Source organism: Mustela nigripes, chromosome 16, assembly GCF_022355385.1.
Source record: "Mustela nigripes isolate SB6536 chromosome 16, MUSNIG.SB6536, whole genome shotgun sequence".
Lineage (NCBI taxonomy): Eukaryota > Metazoa > Chordata > Mammalia > Carnivora > Mustelidae > Mustela > Mustela nigripes.
In genome coordinates, this window is record NC_081572.1 from 25,688,799 (window position 1) to 25,703,004 (window position 14,206).

General features: G+C 56.3%; 1 long non-coding RNA gene across 1 annotated transcript; it reads left to right on the forward strand.

Annotated features, from left to right (window-relative positions):
- The first annotated feature begins 4,205 nt into the window (after positions 1 to 4,205).
- Positions 4,206 to 11,574, forward strand: LOC132003767 (uncharacterized). Its single transcript, XR_009400305.1, has 3 exons — positions 4,206 to 4,833; positions 10,165 to 10,325; positions 10,593 to 11,574. It is a non-coding gene; the product is annotated as an uncharacterized LOC132003767 (long non-coding RNA).
- Positions 11,575 to 14,206: the final 2,632 nt, after the last annotated feature.

A 14,206-nucleotide genomic window follows, 5' to 3' on the forward strand; every position in this document is an offset into this window, starting at 1 on the left:
GTACTGGTCAAGCATTCTGTACTAGAAACTGCTTCATGGTTTTCTCATGATCAGACTGCGGCTCTGGGTTTCCAGGAGCAGGATCGCAGAGCTCAGGTGCCGTGTTTGTTACCTGTCACATTAAGGGTACATACTAGCAACATGACTGGTAGTTCCTGGCGCTGACCGGGAGTTCGCCAGGTTTCCCCACTGCAAACTTTCTCCCCCGCCTCCCCCTTTCTATGCTGTCCTCTCGGGAAGGAAGTTGCTGTGGGCAGCCCACACTTAAGGAACAGGAATCATGCTCCCCCATTTTGGGTGACGTATCTACATAAATGATTTCTAATTCTTTTGCACAGGAGATTTATCTCTTACCCATTTATTAATTGATCCAATCACTTGTGTATAATGGACTCATGGATGTTTATTTTACATTTGGATTATAATCCAATAATTTGCCATTTTTTGCTCCATTTCTTCTAGCTTTGCCTTTTGGGACCTCTTTCATCTGGGTCCTACATCCCTCCTTAATTAATTAATTTGTTTATTTATTTAGCATTTCCTTACTTCCTGGCATTACAAGATGCTTTGGGCTCATCTTGTGTATCTCCACCTTCAGTCCTAGAATCAGCCATTTCTCAAGAGTCCCTGGTTCCTTTTACTGGAGAATATGAGAAAGTAAGATCTGGGCCCTCGGTATGTTCTGTAATTTTTAATTTGGTAGTTAGTAAAAGCTGCTCCAAGAAGGTAATATATAAGTGAAACCTGAAGAAGGTGAGGAGCAAATCATGGAGACATTGAGGGGAGGGATTCCTCTACATTCCAAGCAGAGGAACCACAAGTGCAAAGGCCCTGAGGTAGGCATGTACACTGTATACACAAAGAACAGAAAGTCAGTGTGGCTAGAACCCAATGAGAGGCACAGGAGATGATGTTTGGGTGCAGATGGGACAATCAGAAAAGACTGTGGCTTTTCCCCAGATTCACCAGGGTGAAGGTAGGAATGTGACATAATCTAACTTACTTTTTAATAAAAATCACTGGCTACTGTACTGGGAATAGCATGAAGGGGGTGAGACCAGATGCCATTACAAGTATCCCAGCAGTGATAATGTTGGCTCAGATCAGGTCACAGCAACAGGGCGGGCAAAGGGTGATTCCCAGGCATAGTGACAGCATTTTCTGATCGATTGGTGAGAGCTGCCAGCCCTAGTCAGGCCACCACATTCTCTGACTTGAACCTCTGCATGTGCCTCCCCCATGCCCTACGGTATATTTTCAGAGCAGCCAGAGTGATCCTTTTGAAACAAAACAAGATCAGGCCATCCTACCACAAACCCTCACAGGCTCTCCCCTCAACCGCAGAGTAGAAAGGCCTCCCCTTGGCCCTGCTCAGCCTTCCCTCCAACTTCCTGTCCTAACTCCAGTCCACACTGGCCTTCTTATTGTTCTTCTGACACACTAAGTGTTGCTGCCTCAGGGCCTTTGCACTTGCTGTGCCCTCTACCTGGACCACTTCCCCCAACCATCCAAGTGCCTTATTCCTTCGCTTTCTTCAGGTGTCAGCTCAGATGTCACCTCCTCAGAGGCCTTCCCTTATCACCTTAACTGAAATAGATTCCCTTCCACCATTGTCGCTCCCTATCCCTTACACCCAACTTAGTTTTTCTCAAGACTTATCACCACCTTATCTATATATTTATTGACGTCTTCCTCACTACAATTGTTGTGCCCAGCAATGTATCCCCAGGACCTGGAACAACCCCCACACAGGTAAATATTTTGTTGAATAAATGAATAACCCCTTCTCCCCTTCTAGAGATGGCCCAGGCCTGCCTGCCTCTTCAGGGATAACCGACCTAGCTCTCAGAAGTTCTCAGAGCTCTGTGGAGACTGCTAAACGTGGAGAAACTCACCAAAACCTCCCCAGAGCCAATTCCACCACCTGCAGAGCTGCGCTGCCACCGTGCCTTCCTGTAGGGCTGAACCTCACCCTTTCCTCATGCTTGCTTCTTGGCCCATGCTCCAGAGCCTCCCAGGCCCCAGATCCTTCTGGGACAGCCCCGAAATATTTCCTTATCCCCCTCATCTCCTGTCCCACTATCCCCTTGCTCATTAGCTCAGGGCCTCAGCAGGTCCCCGGTGCTCTCTCTTGTGTCACCACAATCCAGTTTTCACAGGGTTCCAGAGCAGTGTTGCTAACGAGTACACCTGACCTGCTCCCTCCCTGCTTAAATCCCTCCTCTGGTCCTCAGGATAAAGACCAAGGTCCAGCGTGTCTGCCTCTGGCCCCTTCGCCTCTCCTGCCTCCTTCCCCTCTTTTCCTTTCCTCAGCCCCGGCACCTGCCACCTTCCTGTCATCGAATACCACGCAAGTCCTCCGCTCTTGTGTGGTCACAACTAACTGTGTATGGTCACTCGCTTCCCATGTTGGCGTTCTGGGGGTGCAGCCTGGCCGCGGGGCTGGAGGTTTCTCGGGAAACTTGTGGGTGGGATGTGGCCAGCGGAAGCCGAGGAGGGGCTGATGTCCCCTGGTCTGTCCCTTGGCTCCACTGCTGACCGGACCCCCCGCCGTATGCTCCATGAGGGAAGACCTGGGTCGCTCTCCTCCAGGGTCTGACATGGTCTCTACATGTCAGTATTTTCCTATTTTTTTTTAAAAATTGCGGGCGCCTGGGTAGCTCAGTGAGTTAAGCCTCTGCCTTCGGCTCAGGTCACGATCTCAGTCAGGGTCCTGGGATCAAGCCCTGCATCAGGCTCTCTGCCTAGCGAGAAGCCTGCTTCCCCTTCTCTCTCTGCCTGCCTCTCCGCCTGCTTGTGATCTCTCTCTCTCTGTGTCAAATAAATAAATAAATAATCTTAAATTAATTAATTAAATTTAATTAAATAAAAAATTGTGTACCTTCCTCATTTTTTGTTTTATTTTATTTATTTTTTTAAAAAGATTTTATTTATTTATTTGTCAGAGAGATAGAGTACCGGCAGGCAGAGTGGCAGGCAGAGGCAGAGGGAGAAGCAGGCTCTCTGCGGAGCAAGGAGCCTGCTGTGGGACTCATCCCAGGACGCTGGGATCACGACCGAGCCAAACACAGACACTTAACCGACTGAGCCACCCAAGCATCCCTCCTTCCTCATTTTTTAAAGTGGAAAAAAAAAAAAAAATCCTTTCCTTGCAAAATCATTCTTTTATTAAAACACTGATTAAAAAGTAACTCTTCCTGTATTTTCCAAAGGTGAACAGATAGAGGCAGGTCCTGGGCCCCTCGTGAGGACAGGCCCAACAGAGATGAGCCTGGAGACGCCCAGAAGACAGGAATGCAAATATTCAGTGACGTTATTCATGACAGCCAGGAACTGGAATGTTCCTGGATGTCCATCACCAGTAGCACAGGGTGAAAATGTTACGATAAGTCACTCGGTGGCCGGCTACCTGTGAGGAGAACGAATGCCCTAGATATGGGCAAACCTCACCAACCTGGTATTGAGCAGAAGAAGCCAGACACAGAAGGCCACACAGTGCGTGGCTCCAGCCAAGGTCAGCTTAGAAGCAGGCCGAAGTCGCCCAGGGGTTTGGGGGTCGGGAGAGAGGTTTCTCTGGGGGTAGTGAGGGTGTCACAAGGGGACTTCTGGGTGCTGGGTCCATGGGTATGTTCAGCTTCTGCAAATTCATCCAGCCGTACACTTACGAGCGCTCTCTCTCAAATTAATAATTAAATCTTAAAAAAAAAAAAAAGTTAAAGGGAAAAAAAAAAGACACGAGTCCTGGAGCAGGTAAAGCCCATCTCTCTTTTCTGTCAAGAGGGAGGTGGTGGGCAGGTGCCCACAGTCCCTGTGGCGTCCTTGTCCCTGACGTCTCTGCCACCAGAGTTTCTCCCCAGTTTCTGAGAGTCCAAAAGCCCCAGGCTGGGGTTCTGGTTCCACGGAGCCTCAGGATTGCCAGGAGCGGGCGCCCCGGTGGGTCAGTCGTTAAGAGTCCCCGCCTTTGGCTCAGGTCATGATCCCAGGGTCCTGGGATCGAGCCCCATGTCGGGCTCCCTGCTCAGCAGGAAGCCTGCTTCTCCCTCTCCCACTCCCACTGTTTGTATTCCCTCTTCACTGTCTCTGTCAAATAAATAAATAAAATCTTAAAAAAAAAAAAAAAAAAAAAGAATGCCAGGAGCTCTCAGGTCCATTCTCAAGGCAAATCCTGCCATTATACTTGAAGCTCTAGAAACAGGTCTGGGCATGCAGACCCTGCTGTCTCTCCCTCCTGGGCCCCCAGCCCCCAGCAGCCACAAACCACAAGCTGGGAGGCAGGGCTGTGGGCCGTGGGCACACTCGGTGTGGGAGGTCAGAGCGCAGGGCTGAGGGCTGCCTAGGTCCCTGGGTTATATCCCACAAGCTGTCTGCACCCTCGGGTCCCTGGGGTGGGGCTGTCTCCGCTTCAGTGGCTCCCGCCCCACCCCCAGCAGAGACCCGGTGAGGAGGGCCACCTTCCTCCTCTCATGGGCAAGGGAAGCCCAGGGTGGCCCCTGTCTGACCTTGCGCCTCACCCCCAAAGGTCATATTGCAGGCTGGGCCTTTCGGGGGTTCGGGATGTCGCAGTCGGGGGCAGGGGCAAAGGTCCAGCGCTGCCCTCTGGGGCTGGGCCAGGCTTGGTTATTTATAACCACGGGTTGCCTTACCTCCTGACCTTCAGCTGCGGCTAGCAATCCGCAGCGATTAGCATCTCCTGCCGCCCACTGGGACCCAACACCCCCGTGCGCCCTCCCAGGGCCTGGCCTCCCCGAAGGGCCCTGCAGGAAGCAGAATGTGGACCACAGTCCGTGCCCTGTGGTTCCCTCAGGCGGACCTGCCATGTGTGAGTCGGGACAGGTGGGTGCTTCTGGGGGAAAAGGCACCAAGAAAGACTCAGAGCTACTTGGGTTCCATGACTTCCCAGGTTGAAGACGCTGGTGGTCTGTTCCGGGTGGCTCCCCAGCCTGGGTTTGCTCTTCAAAGCCAGGGGCCAGAGGTGGCCCTGGAGACTGGCCCCCCCTCCCCCAACGTGGTGCCTGGGATCACAGCAGAGGAAATGCCCCCCCCCCCCCAGCAGCGGGCCCCTCATTCCCGCGTGACAGCTGAAGCTCAGGGGAGCAGGTGACCAGTCCCAGCTGACATGGCCACCCACGGCCTATGCCCAGCTCCTGGCTGATGGGAAGCCACCAGATGCCAGGCCCCCTGAGGGTGACAAGGAGGAGCCATTGTAGGAGGCTGGCGGCAGGGAGGGAGGGGAGGAGGGAGGGAGGGGCCCATTCGTTCCTTCAACACATTTTTGTTGAGCACCTACTAGGTGCCAGACCCGATTTCAGGCAGAAATCCTTACCCTTGTGGAGCTGATGATCTAGGGCACAGAGGCAGTCCCCAGAGACACAGGTCACACCACGGCTGAGGGGCTTGAGACCTGAGGAGGGAGACTGAGGCAGGAAGCAAGAAGCTCAGGCTGAGGGTGCGTGTAGCCCGGAGCTGAATGTTTCCTGCAGGCGACAGAGCCCACCCGAGGGCTAACACGGCAAGCCCAGGCCGGTTTTGCCTCAATAGTGGGTGCCCTCCCCTGAGCAGCTTCCGGTGACCTTTACCCGGGGCGGAGGACGAGAGTCTCACACAGCACCCAGTCTTGGCGGCCATCCCTAAGGAAGCCATTTGGCTGCTTCTGCCCAGCACAGGGAGGAACTGAGTCAGGGGGCTTGAGGAGGGTGGTAGTGAGGGAGGGGAGAGCCTGGACGCTTCCTTCCTGTTCCGCCAGGCTCTCAGACGCTTGGAAACACTTGGAACTTTGGCTGTGTGGCTTGACCGTCCCCTTGCCCTCTCTGGGCCACAGTTTCCACAACTAAGAACGAAGGGGCTCAGCCGGGATGAGCCATCTGGGCTCCAGCTGCCTCGGGTCCGGCTCACCAAGTGTGGCTCCATCTGCGAGTGTCCCCCTTGGCGCAATGAAGCCAAAGGGCACAGGCCTGTGGTGGGTGGCAGGGGAGTGAAGCCAGGAGAGCCCGGGGCTGGGTAGGAAGTGCCGGTGTGAGGTGCACACGTGTGTGGCCGTGTGTGTGCAGGACCCGCTTGCCGCCTTGTGTGTGTAGACCACAGACATGGGTGGCGGTGTGTAGCTTGCTGTGTGTGGGGGGGGGACAGTTTATACAGGACCGGAAAGGGGATAGTGTGTGTGCAAGTGTGGAGTGTGTGTGTTGGGGGTGTGTGAATCGCACCAGGTCTAGGTCCAGGTATGTATAAGGAGAGAGTGTGTGTGCGTGTGTATATGCGTACGCGTGCGTGTGTTGTGGGGTTGGCTCGGGGAGGGGGCTGTGAACCCCCTCGGCCCACATGGTCGGCCTATGGCCGACAGGCCCTGACCAGTCCGTGAACCCAAGGACTAGAAGAGTCAGCGGCTTTTCCAGCCTTTTTGCCAAATGGGATGTCAGCACGGGGGTGGAGGTGGGGGGTGTTGCAGGCTGGGGAAGGTGGCAATGACTTCATGACCACTGGCTGCTGAGCAGCTGGGGGAAGGGGGTGGGGAGCTGGGGCCTGGCCTCCCGAGGAAACCTGTTGCCACCCCCCTCCGTTTGAGGCGGGGCCTCGGGACCCACACGGGGTAGAGGTGGCAGCCCAGCCACAGGGCTCGTGAGTCCTGGGGACCCTTTGGCTCTCTCTGTGGGGGCTGTGGCTCTGTTGGGGCCTCAGGAAGGTGGGCAGGGGCCCCCTGAGGAGTGAGCGCCCTTCACACAGTCCCATGTAAGCCTACAACAACCCCATGAGTTAGGGACTCACTATTTTGCAGATGAAGGCACAGGCTTCCAGAGGCAAAGGGCCATGTCTGAAGCCGCCCAGCTCAGGGGAGGGGTCGTGCTGGCCCGGGACATGGTTGGTGTGTTTCCTGCTCCATCTCCCAGAAACGGGCAGTGGGCCAGGGGGCGTCCACTAGATCTACACTCGGATGCCTTGAAGCTTAGGTGTTGGGCTTTCTCCAAGTCCTCAGTCCCAATGCTCCCTAGCCCTCCCCAAAGGGCCTCCTTCCTGGGGAGGCCCTCCACGTACTTCTCTCCAATTTAGGGGGTGACGGACATCTGTAACCATGCGGGGGCCACCACAAGTAAACAGAAGCCTTTACAAAGGGCAGCCCCTTTGAGCACAGGCCAGAGGCCAGGCCCTACGTCAGGCAGTCCAGGCTGCCTTGACTCACAAGGATCAGGCTTGCTTGGCTCCTTTGTGGGGCTGGAGGGGCCCCAAGATCACAGACCTGGGTGTGGATGCGAGTACTGTCTTTGCACCCAGAAGCTGAGATCAGCTCTCGGGGTGCTCTTTCTTCAGCCATTTACTAGTTTCTCGTATAATAATAACCGCCCCTGCCCAAGCTTTATAGGCCACAAAATACTTTCACACTCTCTCACTTCATCCCACTGGCCTTGTGATGAGGAGCCAATATACCCATTTTACAGAACAAGAAATGGAAGCTCGAGGGGGAGCTTCAGCGACTAGTCTCAGATCACAGGCCAGGACGTGGGCTCTGAGCCCCTGTCCAGGTCCGGTTCAAAGCAGCGCGGCGACAGTGGGCTGACGTCTCCAGGGCCCTGCTGCTCCAGAAACTGGCACAGTGACCACACTGCTCCCCAGCCTCCCCGCCTGCAAATACTGGGGCTGGGGGTTGCTGCTCCACGAGAGAGTGGGAGAGGGTATGGGGGGGTCCTCTGCTGCCCCAGGCCTTGGGCCCAGGCAGGGACTGCCAGGGACCCGTCCTTCTTGGAATATGAACCCATCGACAGGGTTGTCATGTTCTCATCTGCCCGTGGCAAAGTGAGAAAGACAAGGACAATGCAGTGAGGTTTTCACAGAGGGAGACCCACGATGTGAAATGCGGCCCTTTCACTTGTACTGTGTTCAATGGTGTGAGCACACGCGTGTGCGTGTTCAAAAAGACCTTTCCTCTGACACTTCCTTTTAGTGTCCTTAACTCAGCAACATATGGACCTGGTGACCACGTCTGGTCCTAAGTTTTTTTTTCTGGAAATGTTGGTGCCCTGAGAAACAGGACAGATGGGAGCCACCGACCTAGCTCTGGTCCTAGGTGAGACCTAGCATGGAGAAAGTTGTTTCTTAATTGAGGGATGATGTCTGAACAGCTGGAAAAAGCCACGGGGAGAAGAGGCTGGGGTTTCTGCCCAGACAGCCCTCGGGAGGCCCCAGAGCCCAGGCAACCCCAGGAAGCTGAGCCCAGGACCATCTCCGTAGCTGCACAGGGAATTCTGAGAAAGGTCTCAGGGCCGGTTCTCCATGCCACACAACCTCTACCTCTTCTCTGACCTGGAGCCAGGAGGAAATGTTCCCTTAAACCCACCCCACCCTCCTCCCCATCCCCCCAAGGCTGACTCCAAAATAGCCCAGGCCCCGGGAGAAGACGTCATGGGTCCAGTTGGCCGCCTGCCCCTCCAAGAGGACAAATATAGAGGGATACTGGACACCGCAGTAGCCCCGGGACCTGGGGAGCCCCGCTCCCTTCCCTTCCTAGCCCTGCACCCACTAACAGGACAGCTGCAAGGCCAGCGCCTCCTGGCCTGGCCAACCCACCCTGGGACGTGTCCCAACAAGCCCGGACTGGAGCTGGAGGCTGGCCCAAGGGGACACCTAGCCGAGCTGGCTATGCGCATGGGACACCTACTCTATCGTGGGGGGGTGGTGGTGGTGGTCTCAAAGCACTTTTATAAGCGTCACTGCCCACAGGCTGCTCCCAGGAGGGGGGAGTCCAGAAGAACCCCGGGTGGCTCCCAGGTGGACTGGCTCGGCCTTCTGTTCTTCCCAGCTTCCCAAGGAGGCCAAGGCTGTAAACCTGGGGGTGTGGGAGGCCGTCTGGAAGGTAGGCAGCCAGGCCAAACCCCAATAAACTGCTGGTTGAATCGAATTGCAAATAATTAGTCCTGATCACCAAAGCTGCCTCCACCCTCCACTCCCGGGAATTAAAGGTCAAAGGGCAGAGCTGCTGACGCAAATGTCAGGGGAGCTATGTGATTGGGAACAGCTGGGCTCCTGCTCCCGATGGGCTCCGCTGCCTGAGGTCGCTGGCCCCCAGCGCTCTGGACAAGGTGTTCCTCGGGACTGGACCCTGAGAGCTGGCACTTGAGGCTTGCTCGGGGAAGGGGGCTCCGTTGCTTCCCCTCCTATGGTTCTAAGGTCAGCGGAACTTGCTGGGGGTGGGGGCGGGGTGGGGGTAGTGTTAACAGAAATTCCGGTGAAATGGTGTTGCCACATGTGTGGGAGCCTGGGGAGGAGGAGTAGCTCAGTGTCTTGTGGGCCCCCCCCTCACCCCTAAAACAAGAGGAAACCTCTGCCTTCCTGGCCAGGGGCAGCCTGCGATGTTCCCCTAGGTGGACCCTATTACAGGCCCGCCCCAGCAGCACCGTGCTCTGTGCGCCAGGGGTGACCCCCAGCGGTCAGTGTGGGACTTGAACTTGGACCTCGGACAAGGCTACCGCAGACCCAGGCTCGGCAGCCTCAGCACAGGGCTGGGGACTCTGGTGGTTCAGTTTTGGTAAGGGGGTTGCTGGTGTTTGGTGGTATTTTTGTATGTGCTGAATTTTCCTCATTGTATTGGATCTCACCCTAAACGTCCCACTGTTAGCAAATCAGCTTCTAAGAATGCACTATCATCTAGCCCTAAACCGGCCCCTCCTCCTGACTTCCCTGTGTCTATTAAGAGCACTGCCACCCTCCCAGTCCCTGGGGCTCCAAACCTGCGAGTCATCTTCCACTCCTGCCTACACTGGACTGGGCGCCAGGTCCCGCCCCTCCTCACTCTGCCGTCACTCTTCCCATCCTTGATACTCACTGCCACTACCCAGTCAGCAGGGCTCTCACCTATGCAACTGCTGCCCTCAACCATGCGGCTGGGTCAGACCTGGGTCTGCGCCCAGCCCCCTCTACTTACTCGCTGTGTGACCTTGCACAAGTTACTTAACTTCTCTGAGCTCAGCTTCCTCAGCTGTAACAAGGATAGTAATCAAAGCACCTACTTCATGGAGCATTGCATGAATTCTGTGACAGGAGGGACACAAAGACCCTGTCATATAGGACATGCTCAATGCATGTCAATGATCACAGGCCCTCCTTCAGTCCCAGGCCTCTGTTCAGAAAACCAAGGCCAGAGAGCTGGAATGTGAGCTACCGTTGGGTGTTGCATTCCAGGTGTCTTTACAGCATGCTACAGAGCAGGGAGAGTGGAAGTTCCTGGAGTCTAGAAGCTTCTCTACCATGGCCTCCATCATCACATTCTAGAACCCAGAACCAAAGGCCACTTCCTGAAGGCATTGGTTCCATCCGAGGGCCTTTGGGGCCAGTCTACCTGGGTAAGTGTCATGGTCATTCGGCCACAGCAGACACTTTCTGGAATGAGACAACTCCGGGTCACATCCAGTGGCTGTGACTCAGGGTGACCCATCTGCAAGGTGGTGAGTGAGGCCACGCACACTGGCCTGGCACAGCCGCCTGCCCGCCTCTGGGCAGCCAGCCATGCAGGGGCGGGGCCACCCAGCTGGTACCTCCCCCTGCAACTGCGCAGCCCTCAGGTCCCTCTCCCAGCTCACACTCACCCCACCTCTATTTATTTACTTGAGCACCAGAGAGAGAACACCAGCGGGAGGAGCTGCTGACAGAGGACGAACAGGCTCCCTGCTGAGTGGGGAGCCCGAGGCGGGACTCCATCCCGGGACCCCGGACCATGACCTGAGCCCAAGGCAGACGCTTAACCAACTGAGCCACCCAGGCGCCTCGATAGAGAGATTTTCAAAGGAGACTGAGGCTGCAGGAAAAGCAGAGCATCCAGATTCAAACGTGGGCCTGTCTGGACCCACGTACCGTGTCAGACAGTTGCTCTCCAGGGGGGCTGGCTCTGCTCCTGAGACATTTGGCAACGCCAGGAGCCATTTCTGGTTGTCGCAACGGGGGTGTGTGCCTGAGCTACTGGCATCTGGTGGGTAGAGATCACGGACGCTGCTAAATACCCCACAGCACGGCCCCGGCCACACAGCAGAGTTACCTGCCGCCGGGGTTGACTGTACCTTGGTGAGCAGCCCTGGTCCAAGAGTCATTGTCCCTGCCTCACAACTGCCTTGAGAGCTAAGGAAAGTGATGCTTGTCCAGGATCCAGGACTGGGCCTCACTCCTGCTCTGTTCAAACAGGACCCTCTCGGGGCGCCTGCGCGGCTCAGTGGTTATTAAGCCTTTGCCTTCAGGTCATGATCTCAGGGTCCTGGGATCGAGACCCGAATCTGGCTTTCTGCTCAGCAGGGAGCCTGCTTCCCTCTCTCTCTCTGCCTGCCTCTCTGCCTACCTGTGATCTCTGTCAAATAAATAAATAAAATCTTAAAAAAAAAAAAAAAGGACCTTTTCCTGGCCTGGGACATCCCGCTGGTGGGCAGAGGTAGGGTAGGTGTATATTCCGACCAGGAGCATTTTCTGAAATGATCTTGGTGTCTCTGCCTTACCTTGACTGGGGCAGAGTTTCTAGAACAGTCCAGTGCTCACTTACCTACCCCTTCAACAAAGGAAAAGCAGGCCCTGGAAGGAGAAGACCGCCCGCCCAGCAAGTGGATTGTGTTAGAAGCCGGGTGCAATTTCTCCTCTCAAGCCCTGGTCTCCGTTAGTCTCCCTGAGATCCACCTGCCCACCCCTTTCACTGGCATTTGGAGGGCAGAGACAGGAGAGAGGACGGGAGGCAAAAATGCTCCTTCAAAGCAGTCCTCGGACTTAGCAGGAGGACCCCAGGCGGGGAGGAGGACTGGTGAGGATTTGTGTCTGGGGAGCCCTGGGCAGAGGCAGGGGGATGGCCAAGAAGACCTTGGACGGTGGTGTGGAGCTGAGTCCAGGAGCTGGCAAGGCCTCCCTGCCGCTCACTTCAGTGGGCACCTGCTTCTCCCTCAGCCGGCCTCAGCGGCCCATGGGGTCAAGTGTCTTCTCTACAAAAGCCATTCCCAAATAAGGCACTGCCTTCTCCCCTGGGACAGGGCGGGGGTGGGGGCCCAGGTCAGAGCCCTTACACCCTGGGCAGAGCAGGGCCTTTGCTGGTTTACCTGACTCATGCAGAAGAGCTTGTGGGATTGTTCAGGAGGAGGGCACAAGGATCGGGCCCGCTAACAGAGCGGACCCTGTGAATCCCTTTCTGGCACTGCTCACTTGCCGGGATTGCGGGAATCCAGGGGTTTCAAACCACACTCGCCCTCTCTGGGTCTCAGCTCAAGACACCTGTTTCATGTGGGGTAGGGTGGGAGCGGGGCACGGGGGACCTCACCACCTTCCAAACCTCAGCACAGGTGTCAGGCGGGGATGGGGCCTCCGTCTGGCTCGGGAAGGCCAGCTGACCCAGGGGCAAGCCCAGACACGCAGCTGTTCCTGGACAGGAAGCATTCACCCTGGGGGAGGGGAAGCAGAGACCAGACCCAAGGACGTCTGACTGGCTGAGTCCTGTTAAAAGGGTCTGGATCCAGTTTCGGGAAGGGAACAGCCTCCTGCCACGGGAGTCTCTTCTCTGGGGCCACATTTTTGTCTTTAGTGGAAATTTCTTGCTGGCGGCTTGACACCCGACTTTGACCTTTCCTTCTCTAACTTAGCTCTGCCGCTGGTGGGCTCGGGAACTGAACCCTCCTCCGAAGTCCCCCACACTTGTTCCTTCCCAGGGGTGCTCAGAGGCTGCAGGGCCTCCCTCCTTCGGTCTTCTCCTGCGGAGGCTCCAGGGCCGGCCAGGGGGCACCTGGGCCTGGTGTGATTCCACCATGAAAGTTCAGGGCCCCGGGCCCTAAGGAGAAGGGCCGGGCAGCCTGGTTGCTCCTTACCAAAGGTTCCTCCCAAGACCCCTCATCCCGCGGGCCGTTCCCACTCCCATCCAGCATCCCTGCCGTCACCTCCACTCCCACCAAGCACGGCTCCCAGGCCCTTCTTTCTGTGACCGGCTTGGCAGGGCACACTCCCAGAGGTAGCTCTGCGCAGGAGGCTGGGGGGGGGAAGGATGGAGAAGCTCCGAATGGCGTGTGGGTGAGAGGAGCAGTCTTCCTGACCTCAGCGGAGGGAGGGACAGAAGCTGTTGGCTGCAGTTTGGGACGTTCGTCCCCATGTGAAGAGAGCCCTGGAGCAACCCTGAACTCTCTCATATATTGAACTCCCCAGGCTTGAGGATGGCAAATGCTGCTGTGAGACACCCCCGTCCTCCAGGCCTGTGTGTGTGTGTGTGTGTGTGTGTGTGTGTGCGCGCGCGCACGCGTGCATGGGGGCATTCCGGTCTAGAGCACCCGAAGGCTGAGGAGGAGGCCGCAGCAAGGGACCTGGCTCCCAGCACTCCCAGGCTGGCCTCACCTCCCTCCCTGGGGCCTGCTGCCATTATGCTTACCGTCTCAGTCGCCCCCTTCCCCACCAAGAGGATCCAGCGGCTTCTTGCAACTAAATTCAGCGGAGGTGGTGTGGTTGGGAGGGGTCCTAGGTGGCCCTAATGCTCTTTTGCTCCTGAGGTTTCAAGTCACGGGGTGGACAGGGACCCTAGAACACCTCTCATCCAACCCTGTCATTTGACAGAAAACAGAGAGGCAGGGAGAAAACGACCCCTCACGCTGCTGGCTCCTCAGAGGAGTCTGGGACAGGGGTTCATGCTCCTGGCCGAGGCCCCTGGGGATGCCAAGGGCTGGCTGCAGCAGCGGTGAGGGCTTGGGGACGGGGCTCCAGCCACTCGGCCCCCTTCCTCTAATCCTCACCCCTCCTTTCCCCCTTTCAGCAGCAGTTACAAAATCCAGGAAATAAATGTGGATTGATGGCCTATAAAGGGCTTAGTTAGTGCTGTGACCCGCTGAGTTATGTAACTCCCATTTATTATTGGCCTCGGACGAAGTTTCTATTGAAGCAGCTCACGAAGCTGATTCCATGACATTTCCTTTAGTCTTATTCGGTGGCTGCAGCCGAAATTCCTCCTAGCTTCAAAGAGCAGCAATGGGGGTATGGACTTTCAAAAAAATCCCCTTCTCCAATCCCTTGGGCCAATGTTGCTCTCACCCTTACCAGCCTCTGCTCACCTCAGCAGGCGTCCCAGGCTCTGGACCACCTGCCTTCCCTTTGCGTCCCGGGGCTGCAGCCTGCCTCAGCTGAGCAAAGGTGTTGCCCCCACTCCCGGTAAATGAAAGAAGAGTGACTCGGGGCTGGGAGAATCAAGAGACGGCCTAGTAGCAAGAACAGTGGACCAAGAGTCAAG